The sequence below is a fragment of the Meriones unguiculatus genome, chromosome 20, assembly GCF_030254825.1.
Source record: "Meriones unguiculatus strain TT.TT164.6M chromosome 20, Bangor_MerUng_6.1, whole genome shotgun sequence".
In the NCBI taxonomy this organism is placed as follows: domain Eukaryota; kingdom Metazoa; phylum Chordata; class Mammalia; order Rodentia; family Muridae; genus Meriones; species Meriones unguiculatus.
The window spans coordinates 42,204,089-42,220,041 of NC_083367.1; the positions used below are offsets into that span (position 1 = coordinate 42,204,089).

General features: G+C 41.6%; 1 pseudogene; it reads left to right on the forward strand.

Annotated features, from left to right (window-relative positions):
• The first annotated feature begins 537 nt into the window (after positions 1–537).
• On the forward strand, positions 538–670 carry LOC132649660 (small nucleolar RNA SNORA48; annotated as a pseudogene).
• Positions 671–15,953: the final 15,283 nt, after the last annotated feature.

The following is a 15,953-nucleotide window of genomic DNA, read 5'->3' on the forward strand; positions in this document are numbered from 1 at the left end:
ATAAACCAGCAGCTGTGGAGGTAAGGTTGGCTAGACCCAAGTCATGTTCGCCTCACTCTTCATTCCTGAAAGCCTTCAACATCCTCAGTCATTATCTCCACCTTCCTCTTTTACTATCAACTTGAAAGTTTACATTACAGTGGAAACCATCCATCAAAGATTCCTGTTTACATAGGGGGACTGGAATTAATGAAAATAATGAAGCTGTGTGCTCTTGAAGTACAATTACTAGGAAGACAAACTTGTTGATTTTTACAACAGAAAGAAGAAACTCCTAGATCAGGCTTGTTTCAGGGCTGGTGAGAGATGGCTCAGTGGCTAAAGGTACCTGCTGCCAAGCCTGACAACCTGAGTTCCGTTCCCAGGATCCTCCTGGTGAACAATTTTCACAAATCATCCTCTAACCTTCACACAAGCACTGTGACACTTGCTACCCCACGAATACATACACAAAATAAATAAACAAAATGCAATGTAATAAAAGACTTGTTTCAGAACACTTGCTTGTAGCCAAATGACATTAGAGGAAAAAAAATGGCTCCCTGGCAGTGGGCAAAGAGATATAATGTTGGTGGTGGTATTCTTACATCAGTTAGGGACAGAGCAAATGTTCATCCTACTTTGATGTCTGGCTTGGTGGCCAACGCTGCCTTATGCCTAGCACTCATAGAAATCCAATCCAATCCAAGCCAAGCCAATCCAAGCAGCACAGAGTGGGAGGAGGAAGACAGACACAGACCTGCCCTCAGTGCATGGCACAGGCGGGCCATAGATGCCTGCCTGCTGCCATGTCATGCAGCACGAACAGACGATGTCAACCAGAGGCCTGCCAGCTAGCTACCACAATGTGCGAGTATGTGGTGGCCAGATGGGAGAGAAAGAGAAGTGGAGCAGCCCGAGCATTATGGAGAGAGATGAAGAGGAACAGCCTGTCGTGAGTGTCCAGCCCTGCCACCTAGGGCCATGGTGAGGTCCCAGCCTGAGCTGCCCCCAAGGGCCGTGTCTGAGTCCATGGCTACACAGCAACAGGGGTCCCTACTGATGTTCATGGCTCATATTACCACTAGATCACAAAGAGGTACCTCTGGTTAGGATAGCCACCTGGGACCACGTGAATGTCCAGGGGCTGTGCCTAACTGGCCCTGCCCCTCACTGAATTCAATGCTCTGGAGTGCTGGCACCATTTCTCACCGATGGCAGCACTTTGGAGAATGATCCCCGTGCCTTACTCTGGTGCTCTGGGTGGGGGAGGAGGAGTGTAGGTGAACCTGTCCAGAGAGCATGAGTGCGTGAGCGCTGACCACACCACTCATCTGCCATGGAGTGGCATGGGCAAAGAGGTATTCCACCCTTCCTCCCCTGCTCCACATCTGGTAGTCAGAAAAACTGCCCATGGGGTCATAGGCTTGGGAGACCTAGCCCCATGTCTTACCAGCTGTAGCACTCGGGAGAGCAGGCCCTGCACCTCTCCTGAACATCACAGCAGAGCTGACCCTGGTGGCAGGGGTAGAGGTGAGCTAGCCCCAAGGACAAATGAGGGAGAGCTAGCCTTGTCATCCTTTTGCTGTGAGGTAGCCTGGGCAGGGATGGAAGAAAGATGCCCTCTGCTCCCTACCTAGCCCATCACCACCTGAGGCAGTCAGGAGAGCTGACCTGGGGTCATGAGAGCAGGTGAGAGCTGGCCCAGCCCCTCTCAGGGTGCAGCAGTGGGGAGAGTAGGCTCCATGCCTTGACTGGGCAGCACAGTGGAAATGGCTCTGGAGGTGTGGGTGCAGCTGAGCAGGCCCCAAGGGCATGAGACTAGAGAGCTGACCCTGCCTCCTGATGATGGTGACCAGAACAGTGCTGAAAGCTTGCCCTGGTGGCTTGGATGAGTGAGAGCTGATGTGCTGACCAGTTCAACTACCACCAAAGTCCACATTCATGGCACTAAATTGTCCACCCCAAAATCTATATCATCTGTGAAAGGTTGGGGTGTGTGAAGGGGCCAGTCAGGCTATTCCAAAGCTGCAGGATCTCCATGGTGTTACAGGGTAACAGCAGAATAACCAGAAGGAGTCTGATGAGGATCCAATATTGACTATGTCATAGATGCTAAAGATCTCCACCAGACGAATGACACATTGCAATGAACATTTGCAAGTGAAGATGTGTGGATAGAGGGATATACCGTAGGACACACTGTGACACGCTACAGCTTCCACAATGCAATGCTCTCTATGCTTTGTTCTGTTGTTGTTGTTGTTTGTTTGTGTGTGTGTTTTAATTTGGGAGGATGTTGGAAGGGTGAAGGGTGGATAGGAGGGGATAGAGAGATGAGCAGAACTGGGATGCATGATGTGAAATTCACAAAGAATCAATTTAAAACTTATTTTAAAAAAAGAAAGAAGAAAAATCTGGCTAATTCTATTTAACAAGGCTATCTCAGCAGCATCAGAATCATTAAACCTGGGATCTATTATCTGCTATTTCTGTGATAACATTGGACATATTTCCTAAGCCTAGTTTCCTTACCCAAAAGTGGAAATGATAACAACTTCATACAGACCAAGAGATATATTCAATATATATATATATATATATATATATATATATATATATATATAAACAAGAGATATATTCATCTCCAAGCCATCTCAAAGCACTCCACTAATACAAAAAAAAAGGCATTGTTTTTGTCTGAAGGATCCAAAGATGGAAAAACAAACAAATGAAAAAGAAAAAGAAAAAAAAAAAACAACAACTTCACAACAGAAAGGGAAATGATCATTCTGGAAAACTAACAGGTAGTAACAGAAACCACCTGCAATGCAGAAGCTTAGAAGAATTAGAAGATGGCATATAAAATAAGAGAAAATATTTGTAAGCTGCATGTCTTTTTATGGCCCTGCATCCAGAATATATCTGGACAAAGATTTGAATTGAAACCACACTGAAAAAGGCACACAAGGATCTTCCAGGGTCCTGATAGCCATCAAATACATGTGGCATATTCAACACCACTTAAGGAAATATAAGTAAAAACCAAGGTGAGATAAGTATTATACTGATTTATGGATGGAAGAATAATGCACATTGCCAAAGTTGAAGAGGATGCACCTAACTGTTCAAGTGAATGGAGAGATTATGAATAGTTTAGATTTTGCCATGTGTTTCTAAATTATGGTTTTGAGACACAGTCTCACTATGTAGCTCCAGCTGGTCTAGAGCTCAGAGATGTGCTTGCCCCTGCCTCCTGAATGCCGGGATTAAAAACATATGCCACCATTCCCAACTAGGTTACCGGTATTTTAATGTAAGTGGGTAATATTGTATGTGAGCAACTTTCACAGCAAATATTGCTAAGAATGTGTGTGCATTCTTGAGGCTCAGCTGGTGGGAGGCTCAGTCAGACTCTGGGTGAGAGGCTTCTTAAACTTCCCATGACCGCAGCATTTCCTGGGGCTTCCAGCCTGCCTCAAACCAATGCCTATACAGAGGGAATGCCTTTAACATTCCTGAAATCTACTCTTTAGTGTTTGGGCTAGAGACGGTTTATTGCATAAAGGCACCAAACCTGATTTCCTAATTTGCTCCCCAGGATTCATGTGCTGGAAGCATTGCTCTAAGTTTCAATAAGGATCATCCACTTAATATACAGCAAAACAGATAATTTCTTACCATTTCCTTTGCAAGTCTCAGCTACGAGGATTCTGGTGAAAATGCAGAAATTAGCTTTCCATGTTTTAGTTTTCCATATTTTTTTCCCATTTGACTTTGATTTTATTTCAGTGCATCCTGCAATAAAAAAGAACTGTATATGATCTATTAGCATTTATAATGTTAACAAAGAAAAGGACCTCAAAAGCAATTAATCTCTGATCGAAGAAAAAAATTCTATTTAGACACAATAAATCTATTTCCAAATTTTATTTTTTTGAACTAAATTTAGACAGTGTTCAATAGAGATTAATGCCTGGCAGTTGTGGCGGTTTTATACTCTCTCTCTCTCTCTCTCTCTTTAAATCATCTCTTATTCTTGGAATATACAGGTCCTGTTTTCCTAAGAGCAGGAAAGATGCGTGTGCCTGTGTATGTGTGTGTGTGTGAAAGAGAGAGAGGCAGAGACAAAGACAGAGAGATAGAGGCAGACAGAGATAGAGAGAGACAGAGCTGATATTTTTTAGTTGAGTACTACAACACTGAGAAAATGGGTTTTCTATATCCTGTGCTCCTTAGCAACCCTGTGATGTCCATATTTTTTCAGGACACAGGCATTGTAACCTATAGTCTTAGCACTTAGGAGGTGAGGATGAGATTATAAACTCTAGGCCAGCCTGAATGGTATAGCAAGATTTGTTATTTTTTTTTTTTTTTTTTTTTTTTTTTAGATTTTTTTCTTTTATTACTTTCTGTGTGAGTACTTTCCTGTGTGTATCCGTACACCACACGTGTCCTTTGTGCCTGTAGAGGTCAGGGCATCAGATCCCTTGAAACTGGAGTTACAAACGGTTGTGATCCATCATGTAGGTGGAGGAAATCAAACCTGGACATGAGGGACATAGACACACACACACACATACACACATACACACACACTATTTAATGGTATAGTTGAGGTGAAGGTTTTTATTGTAGATACGAGGGGAAGTATAGCCAGAGACATCTGAAAGAAACCAGAGCACAGAGAGAAAGTAGTAGACTGAACATGGCCAGCAGACTAGACCTGGCATGCAAAGGGGAGCAGGGGTGGCAGTTGGGGAGCAGAAAGAGAGGAGGACAAAGAGAACAAGGGAGATCAGGGAGAGGTTTCAAGAAATAGCAGGGTTATAAAGAGAATGAATAGCTGTGGGGGAGGGAAGGCTGTGAGCTGGAGGGTAGGGGAAAAGGGGAGAAGAACCAGGGCAGCAGCATGGACTTTGAAATGTGTAACGGGTAGGTGACAACAAGGGAGTCTGGAGGACAGCATGTGCTTTGGTGTGCTAATAGACATTGTAAATATCCTTTTGCCTTATGGAATATGGGGGAAGAGCGTTTCCTTTGGATCTAACAATTATATTTTTGCCCACACTATATAAGAACATATATTGAAAGAATATGGAGGAATAAACAAATAGACAAACAGAAATTGGAGGAAAAGAAACCATAATATGTTAGATGAGATCATATGCTCTCTTTCTTATTTGCATTTCTGTTTTCTATCTATACACAATATCTTTCAAAAGATTCTTTAGACCTCTTTATGTGTATGAGTGCTTCGCCTAGGTGTGTGTGTGTGTGTGTGTGTGTGTGTGTGTGTGTGTGCATGGGTGTACTCTATGCATGACTGGTGTACACTTGGAGGCCAGACTATATATGGCTATGAGTTCTGGGAACCAAACTCAGGTCCTCTGGGAGAGGAATAAGCTAAGGCATCTCTCCAGATGTGAGATAATAAGTAGCTTTTTGCTGTTGTTATTGTTGTTGAAACAAAGTCTTCCTGTGTAGCCTAGACCCTCTTGCCTCAGTCTTCCAGGAACCTAGTTTAAAATATTAAAACAACCCACTGCCTGAAAACTGTAATGAATTTAACTTTCACTGAAATATTTAACTTAATACTATTACTATTGTCTAGCTTCCTTGTAATAGAAGAAAACTGGTCATAAAAATTCCACTGAGAAGCAAATTGGGGAATTCTTCCTGTGTTTTTGTTTGTTTGCTTTAACTAGATTGTGATATTGTCGCCAGAAAGCATGCCTTGTCTTATCTTTCTCTGGTGCCATATTAATTTCTCTTAGCCATGTCTCCCAAATATCTAGGCCTCCAAGACTTTTTAATTGTACCCTACAGCGAAGGGTAGAGTGGGAAACTGTTTTCCATTCTCATTAAGACTTTCCAAAAGATGGGTTGGGAGTGAAGCTCAGTTGGGAAAGGTCTTGCCTTGAATGCACAAAAGCCCAGGTTCAACAATCCCCAGCATGTCGTACACGACAATAATGCCAGCGCTAAAGAGGCAGGATCAAGAATCAAAGGTCATTCTTGGCTATCTAACGTGTGATCGCAGCCCACTGCGGGTAGGACCATAGCCTGAATTTGGGTTCTGGACTACTTCAAGTGTAGAGAAAGTGTTAACTTTTAAGCATATACACGTTCATTGTTCCAAGCTGGGACGTGATGGGACCAGACACTTCAACTTAACGTCAGCCTTAACAGTTGCTGCTTTAATGTCCCGAAATAATGGGCTAAACCTGGGACTGTAAGTTAAAATAATTTTTTTTCCCTCCCAAATTACTCGGTGTCATCATATTTCATCACGGCAAGTAAAATCACACCAGGGCAATGAGCTTGAAGCCAGCCTGGACTACAGGAGACCTTGTCTCAACTAAACAAAATTATGTTTTCAAAAGAAAAAGAAAAAAAAAAAAAAAGGAAGTTTCAAATTATCAAAAGCAACGAAGCCGGGTGCGGTGGCCCACGCCTGTAATCCCAGCACTCAGGGAGGCAGAGGCTTGTGTATCTCTCTGAGTTCAAGGCCAGCGTAGTCTATAAAGCGATTCCAGGACAGCCAAGGCTACACAGAGAAACCTTGTATCAAAAGGGGTTGGGATGAGGCTAAAGTCACCAAGAACATACAAGTGAGCCTGCAAGTCAGGTGGCACCTAGAAAGATGTGGGAGGTGGGGAAAGGCTGAGCAAGTAGTCCAGGTACTGCCTGCTTCCCCATCTCTTCCCTCTTACACCCTGCGGGAAGGAGGGTCCCTCCCTGAAGCACGAGAAAGCAGGTCTGGGAAACCTACCAACAATCCATGATGGAAACTGGAAAAGGAGACTAATGTTTTGATTCAGCAAATATTTGAAATGATTTCATCCCAAAGAAAACTATCCCAATTAAAGTGCCAAGCATTCAAAATTCACAAACAGAAAACAGATGTGACATGTGTTCAATTCAAAACTGCCTTGGGAATAACTCTCCTGAAATTGACTGAGGACACATTTAAACAATATAATTCATACCAGAGCATTGGGGAAGTTTTTTAGAATAGACAAAGGGGTATTATACACACATTTGGTTATCCCTAGAGCATGTGCATGCACCAAATGTAATAAATATGGCTGCTATTTAGCCCTGAAGTTTCCACATGCTTTTTAAATGACTGAACTACTGATTGCATAAGACACTTAAACAGCTTTTAGATATATATGGCTGGTAATGTTTTTAGTACAAAAAATTTAAAATAACCAATGAATGAAAAGAATCTTTTCCCCTACCTCAATGCTTTTCTTACCGTAAAAAAAAAATATATATATATATAATAATAATCCTGCTTCCTGATTTGGAAAATGAATTTGGAGCCAAGGTTTACTTTCTCTCTCTCTTCATTTTTTTATTATCGTTTATCACAATTAATTCGATTTGTATCCTGGCTGTGGCCTCATCCGTTGTCTCCTCCCAATCTCACCTTTCCTCACTATGCCCCTCCCCTAGTCCACTGATAGGGGAGGTCCTCCTCCCTTCTGACCCTAGCCTATCGGGTCTCATCAGGACTGGCTGCATTGTCTTCCTCTGTGGCCTGGCAAGGTTGCACCCCCCAGGGGGCCCTCAGGGCTCATTTTTATTTTATTTTATTTATTTGTTTATTTTGTGTGTGTGTGAGTGTGTGTGTGTTTGGTTGGTTTTGTTTTGGCCCTTTGGTCTCCTTTTGGAGATCCTGTCCTCTCCAGGTCTTTCTATCTCCCCCTTCTTTCATAAGATTACCTGCACTATGCCCAAAGTTTGGCTGTGAGTCTTAGCCTCTGCTTCGATACCTCGATTAGTAGAGTCTTTCAGAGGCTCCTGTGGTAGGTTCCTGTCCTGTTCCCTGTCTTCTCCTGCTTCTGGTGTCTATTGCGTTTGTCCTTCTGAATGAGGATTGAGCATCTTCCTCGGGGACTTCCTGTTGTTTAGCTCCTTTAGGAGTATAGATTTTAGTGTGTTTATCTATATTATGTGGCTAATATCCACTTATGAGTGAGTATATACCGTGTGTGTCTTTCTGCTTCTGGGTTACCTCACTCAAGATGATCTTTTCTACTTCCCACCATTTGTCTACAAATTTCATGATTTCCTTGTTTTTAATTGCTGAGTTGTATTCTATTGTGTGAATGTATCACAATTTTTGTATCCATTCCTCTGTTGAGGGATATCTGGGTTGTTTCCAGCTTCTGGCTATTACAAATAGAACTGCTACGAACGTGGTTGAGCAATTGTCCTTGTTATATACTTGAGCATATTTTGGAGATATGCCTAGGATATACAACTAGCATAGTTTGGATATATAGCTGGATCTTGAGGTAGCACTATTTCTAATTTTCTGAGAAATTACCAGATTGATTTCCAGAGTGGTTGTACCAGTTTACATTCCCACCATCAATGGAGAAGGGTTTTCCTTTCTCCACATCCTCTCCAGCATGTGTTATCACTTGAGTTTTTGATCTTAGCCATTCTGATGGGTGTAAAGTGAAATCTCAGGGTTGTTTTGATTTGTATTTCCCTGATGACTAAGGATGTTGACCATTTCTTTGTTTCTCTGCCATTCGATTTTCCTCTATTGAGAATTCTCTGTTTAGCTTTGTACCCTATTTTTTAATTGGATTACTTAGTTTGTTGGTATTTAACCTCTTAAGTTCTTTATATATTCTAGATACTAGTTCTCTGTCAGATATAGGGTTGGTGAAGATCCTTTCCCAATCTGTAGGCTGTTTTTTGTACTTTCTCTTAAAAAAAACAACAAACAAACAAAAATAAAACCTTTCCTAAAGTTTTTCATGCTTTACTCCTCTTATGAAAATGAAGGTTATTGCATTTTAGAAAAAAAAAAAAGCCATCCTCTGATAATTTTTCAAGATAATTATGCATGGAAGAAAAAATGTTTGGGGATGTAAAAATAAGATCATCATTTAGAAAATATCTCATCAGAATGGTCACATTTTAGCCAGTATTCCATCCAAGTATATCAAAAACTTTCATCAGTTCCAAAAAAAAAGAAAAAAAAAGGAAAAAAAAAAGCTTCCATGTGTTTTTAATCAGAACAGTGGTGGTGGGTTCCAAATTGTGACATCTTACAGTTAATACTGTCATCAGTATTCTGTATGTATTGTTTTTATTGTTGCTGTTGTGTTTTGTTTCAACAAGTGGGATTTCCTACATCTTGAACATGTTGTTTTAGCAACAGTTCTCACATTCAAAACAAATTCTCACAGACTCTATCCAACAAACATGTATCGGGTAATTGCAATGTAGAAAATGCTATGAAATCTTCACTTGAGTTAAACTTCTGTATTGGATGGTTTACATGTTAATTTTATTGACTGATATTCAGAATCTCATTTTCTGTGTGATGTTCTTTCTTCTATTCTTAACTGTCTATGACAGTTGGCTTCAGTTGTCAACTTGATGAGATTTAGAATCACAGGGCAGACAGGCCTCTGTGCATGCCTGTGGGTTATCTCCATTAGGGTAATTGAGGTGGAAAGATCTACCCACTGTAGGCAGTACCACTTTCTGGGCTACGTTCCTGTACTGAATAAAATGGAGAAAAGAGACTGGGCGCAAGCATTCATCTTCTTCCTGTTTGTGGGCTCAGTGCTCACAGCTGCTCCAGACTCCCGCTGCTGTAACACCCTCAGCATGTGGGACTGGAACCACGAACCCAAACAAACCCTTCCTTCTATAAGATGCTTTTGTCCAGGCAATTTTATCACAGTGATGGAAAAGAAAGTAAACATTATTCTATGTCATTGGCAATGTAGTCCCAATTCATAAAGGGGATCGCATGTTATACAACCAATAAAATAAAGAGAATATGAATTCCATCTTAAAAGTGCTCTGACATTAAGCGTTAAACTGAAAATGTACAGAGACGATGCAGTGTGTAGCTTTGGGCAGGGCTACATTGTAAGCATGTGCATATCCACCTAAAGTATTATGATAGAGGACATCGTTCCTTGCTCTTGGTTCCCCCAGCTCACTCTCCCATCCCCATAGATATATCATGCTTTGAAATATTCTACGACAGTAGTCAGGTCATTATTTTCTGCCTTGGGCTCAATCATGTGAATGGTTATGATCAATAGAATAAGACAAACGTGCTGATGCTCTGATTTCAATAGTTAAGCATGTTTCTACTTTCTCTCTAGTGTCTCCAGGATCCATTAGAAGGACCTCACAGGGATGGTTCAGAGGGACCAGAAGAAGGAATTTAGACACTGTTTTGTTTGTTTGTTTGTTGGTCTTTTGAAACAGGGTTTCTCTATGTAGCCTTGGCTGTCCTGAACTTGCTTTGTAGACCAGGCCAGCCTCAAACTCACAGTGATCCACCTGCCTCTGCCTCCCCGAGTGCTGGGATTACAGGTGTGTGCCACTGCAACCAGCCTGTTTGTCTTTTGCCTGAGCTAAAGTGCTTAACATATCCAGCCTGGAGCAGAGCTCCCAGCCAGTGGATAGCTTGAGCACAGCTGAGCCTATCTGTATTAATTTATCAGGGATGCCATGACTACCTGCTGCACACTAGGTGAGCTCATCAACAGGAATTCCTTTCTCCCTCTTCTGAGGACCAGAAGTGTGAGATCAAAATAGAAGATTCATTTTCTTCCAAGACCTGTTCTCTTCGCTGGCTGTGCATAGCTATCTTCCTGTTCACACAGGATTCTCCCCTTATGCATGTCTGTATCCAAATGTTGTTTCCTTACCAGGACTATAGTTGTATTAGGACGACCATAATAACTTGATTTAACTTAAAGACCTCATTTCCGAGTATAGTCACATTTCAAGGTCAGGGGTAGGTGCCACAAGTTAGCACACATCAGTCAAGCTCAGTGCAGATAAGTTAAACATTGGGATTCCACAGACTGGTATGTCTGTGGCATTATAGTAATTTAATTACCACTGTTTGAGGGACTGGAGAGATGACTCGGTGATCAAGAGCCCTTTCATCTCTTGCAGGGAATCTGAGTTCAGTTCTCAGCACCCACACTGAGCAACAGACAACCACCCATACCTCCAGCTTCAGGGATCCAATGTCATCCTCTGGTCTCCACGGGCATTAGCACTCAGATGTGTGTACCCTGAGCCTTGCACAGACACATAGTTAAAAACGAAATAAGTCTTCTGAAAATTAGTGTTTTGAGCATTGCATCTTGGCATGCTTTCTTACAAAACAATGGCTAACAAATAATATAAAAAGATGTCCCACCCTTAACCAAGAAGTTATTTGTAATGGACACATGCTGGAAGAGGGAAAATTTGTTTTCTCCAATGGAGTGTCATGGGATTTACCAATTACACTTCAAGGCAGGTGTCATGCTCATGAATAGTTAGCCGACACAACTGAACTCCGGATTTCCCTATGCATATCTTGTTGTTTTTGTTTGTTTGTTTGTTTGTTTCAGAAAAAGAAAAATAACATAAAATTAAGTATGTGGGTAGGAGCAGGAAGTATCTGGGAGGAGTTGGGAGAGAGAAAAAGAATATGATCAAATTATATGGAATGAAAAGCTTTAAAGGGGTTTCAATAATTATTAGGTAGTGACATAAGTAGTCGTTTTAAAACATTTTCTTAAATATGATAGCTGTAGCTGGCTATGATGGTGCATACTTGCAATCACAGCATTTGGTAAGTGTAGGCAGGAGAACCCTGAGTTCAACGTCCTTATCTCTACAGCAAGTTATGCTAGGTTTGGCTGCAAGAGAATCTGTCTCAAAACAATTTTAGACACATAATATTATTTAGGTCTTTTTTTCCTGAGTTTAAGTAATATTTTCTATGATTATCAAGATAGAGAATATAGCTGTATATAAACTAAAAATAAGTTCTGCTGATAATGTGCTCATACCCAATCCATGGCCAGTAGTATTAAATGCATTTATTTTATTATTTGGAAACACATACCTTTGCAAATTTTTACACACATGCTCATGTTTTTACAGGAAGGCATTCTCTTTGCTTTAAATTGCCTTAACCTTTAATATAATTGTTTTCCTAAGATAATGCTCTGTGTTAGTAAATGTGTATATATAAGGACTTGGGTAAATAAATTTAAATTAGTAAATATGCTAATTCTAATTCTCATCATTCGCTTTTTCTTTTTCTATTTAAAAAAGTTTGAAATCATTTTTACCTAAAAATGAGGACATGAACACATGTGGAGACTATTACTTCAGCAGCCTGCGCTGGCCTCACACAGATGGCTTTAACAAAGCATGAAGATGCTGATGTGTTTGGCCTTGGTGCAATGCTTAACGAATCAAAACAAGCAAGATGATAACAGTGGAGCCAATGCTTCAGTGGCTTCTAAAAGGCAGGATGCGGTTCTGCTACAGGAATGAAGCAAAGATGAGGCTCCTCCTGAGCAGCGGCACAGAATGATGGGTGCTCTCCATTACCCTATGCGCCTGCTCTCCATCCCCAAGACTGAGCTTGAAATGAAAGAAATTCAATGTCAGTATCCCCAAGACTGAGTCTGAAATTAAAGAAAGTCAATGTCAATATCCCAAAGAAACTTTTTTTTCTCTTCAAAGTTTTCTAATTTTATTATGAATTGACAGAACGTTTCTGAAGAGCACAGGGTTTTTATTTCTTGAATAAAAAAAAAGAATTAAAATTTAGTTGATCTAAGCAGATGGTGCATTTACTGACCTTTCCAAGGAAAGATGGCCTAGGCGAGGGCTTTTCGAGAAATTTTTGAAGTATAACTTCCTGTCTTGAGCACTGGCCAGCCATCCTCTAACTGTAGGATAGGCTTTCCTGTTCTCTGCCATTCCCTGTCTGTTGGCCACCTCAGACAGTGGACAGTGACCACGGAGACAGCATTGCTTTAGCTGTGCAATGGTGCTGAGGCTGCCTTCATAGACACTGTCATTGATGCTACAGTAGGAAAAAACCCCTTAGCTGTGGCTTGGGGCCAGACATTCTTTCTCTCTGGAAAATGTGGTGAAATTTCTGTATAATTTCTCCTCCAAAATACAAGGCCACTCTTCATGTTGACTAACACACCAAACAGAGCTGGGTTTTGTTGTTGTTGTTGTTGTTTATTTGTTTTGTTTTTCCTCTGCCAAACAGAAAACCTCATGGGAGGAAACAGCATCTTTATCCAAGCACACGGTGAATTTAGTCAGTGTGATCCAGAAATTATGCAATCTCCATTCCAACCTACTTTCTTCATTTCCATCAGCAAATTTAGAAAGCACAGCTCTGCGGAGCCCTCATTTCGAGTCAAGCCGTTAGCAATGCTATGGGTTTCCAGTATTTGGTTTCTAGGAGCAAATATGCTGTAGGATCATATAAAAGATGAGTGTTTTCACAGACTTACCTTCCAACACACATTCAGTGTCTGAGCTGTAGGAGAAAGAGGCTGTGAACCAACAGGCACAGATTTTCAAGCAAGATGGCAAAGGTCTGTGCCAAGAATGGGGAATCAGCTTTTATACTGAAGAATTTTTTTTAACAGACTGAATAAAGGAAATAGAAGAGAAGGCTGGATGACAATAAAAATAATAACAACAACTGTGGTCATCACAATAATGGGCGAAGGGATTAAAAGCTGTGCCTGACGTTGTTGTGCTAAATACATATTCTCCATTCCCTGTTTCTTCTCCGCTACAGCCTCAAGACAGATGCTATCAATACTCTAATCACTATTATTTCACCGCTGAGTTGAGAAACTTGAGACTTAAAGCTAGGAAATGGCCTACATCATTGAAAGATCTAAAAATTTCACCCCAGCCTGGGCTACTAATTTCTACTCTACACTAGTGAGCAGACATTTATCTTTCACAGTTCTCTCCTTTTCAAGCTGTCCTTACTTTGAGGGTGGGGGTGGGCAGGTGGAGGTTCAAAACAGTGTTTCTTTGTGTAGCTCCAGCTGTCCTGGAACTCAGAGATCCACCTGCCTCTGCCTTCCAGGTACGGGGATTAAAGACATGTGCTGCCATGCCCAGCTAAAGCGGTTCTTACTTTAAAATGACAACTAAGAATACGTTGTGTGTGTGTGTGTGTGTGTGTGTGAAGAATGCTATACTTACATGTGTATTTGTGCATGTAGGTGCATGTGGTCATGTGTCTGTAGAGTTCAGAGCTTAAATTTGAGTGTTTTTCTCCATCACTCTTTCACTTTTTTTTTTTTTTTGAGTCAGGGTCTCTCCCTGAACCTGGAGCTAGGCCTGCCAGCACATGTTCCTCTTGTGTGTGATCCTTCAGTACTTGTACCTGACTATGGTCAGCCTTCCATTTGGATGCTGAGAGCCGAACTCGGGTTCTTAGGCTTGTACAACCTCTGGGCCTTCTCTCCAGCCCCTACCCCAAGCCTGTTAGTTGAAGAAGATCATTGTCATTGCATTGTAGAAAGGAGCTAAGACCCAGGTCCACCTGGTCATCTATGTACGTAATGCTGGTTATATACTCATTACCACTATTGCCACAATCCCTTAGATCTTCCTAAACTCACAGTGAGGAGGTATTTATTTTAATTGTCTTGGGTCTTTTGCATAGACTCCCATCAACCAAATATACCATGAGTGCAGAGAAGACACTTTACAACACAGGCCCCAGGCTGTTCTGTACACAGGAGGTGCTTGCCAAAGGTAATAAGAGAGCCAATGAAGAAGAAAGGGGAAGATGGGGTAGAGGAAGAGAAAAAAGAAAAGGAAAAAGAGAAAGAACGAGGAAGGAAAAAGCAAGCAAGGAAGGAAAAAATGGAGAGCCAGCATCAGTGTTTAATCCTTTGACATAAACAACTCCATTCACACTCCCTTCCTAGGCCTAAGTCTCCATTTCCTCACCATCTCCACCTGGCTCATTCATTCTGCAAGAGTCACTGATGGTTGAAGCTGGATTATTCATGGTTTGGAGGTTAAGTGCCCTGTCTACACAAAGCACATGCAGTGGTTCAGGCCTCAGGGAACCTGAGATGAAGGACAAAACTCCTGTCCATATTTTATTTGCTCACTGTCAGGGCACCAGAAGCCATGCCCTCAGGGGGTCAGCGTGAAGCCTCTGTTCTATCTTGACAAACCATCTTCAGCATTTCTCACCTGTGCTGTGTCCTCGCCCGTCTGGGTTAACATGCTGTAGGCATTGCATGATGACCCAGTAATACCACTCACCTCAGCCTCATGAAGGCTGGCTACAGTAGTCACACCCGGAATTCCCATTGGTTGCAGAGGACCTTTAGAAAACGCAGCGCTACTTTTCCTTCTGTGAAGCAGGGCAGCGCCCAACTATACGTAGACACTTCAGATCCTTGAATGGTGGTCCATGCCTGTGATCCAGACGCATGAGTTTGAGGCAGGAGGACCTCGAGTTGGAGGCTTGTCTACTTGGACTACATAGGAAGTCTCGGATGAGCCTGGCTTATTCAGTGACATCATACAATGTTTTTCTTTCTTCGTGAGGCTTTCTTCGTGGCATAATGTCTTTTAAAATTTAATTATGTGCATGTGTGTGGGTGTGTGCATGGGTGTGCAGGTGCCTTCAGAGCCTTGAGGCATCAGATTCTTCTGATGAGCCGGAGTCAGGTAGATGGGAACTGCCTGATGTGGTTGCTAAGGACCAAATTCAGGTAACTCTTTGCACTCTTGTCTGCTGAGCCATTCTCCCAGAATAATATCTTTTAAATTTGTCTGTGTTGTAGCAAATTGCAGGATCTCTCTCTCTCTCCCTCTTAAGTCTGAATAAATCCATATACACAGTCTTTCCCACTCCTTCTCTTCCTGTCTTTCCCTCTTCTCCTTCACTCTCTCATTGTCCCCCTACCTCTTTTTGACTCCTCTCAGTTTTTGTTTTGTTTTTTTCAAAAATCCACTAATGTGGACATGTAGGTGTTTCTGGGTCATGACTATTGTGAGCAATGATCCAATGAAATAAATGTGCAGATATCTTTATGAAGCAGAGATTTCATTTCTTTGGGAATAGAGAGAGAGAGCATTGAATTGTAATTGTACATTTACTTTCTTTACAAACC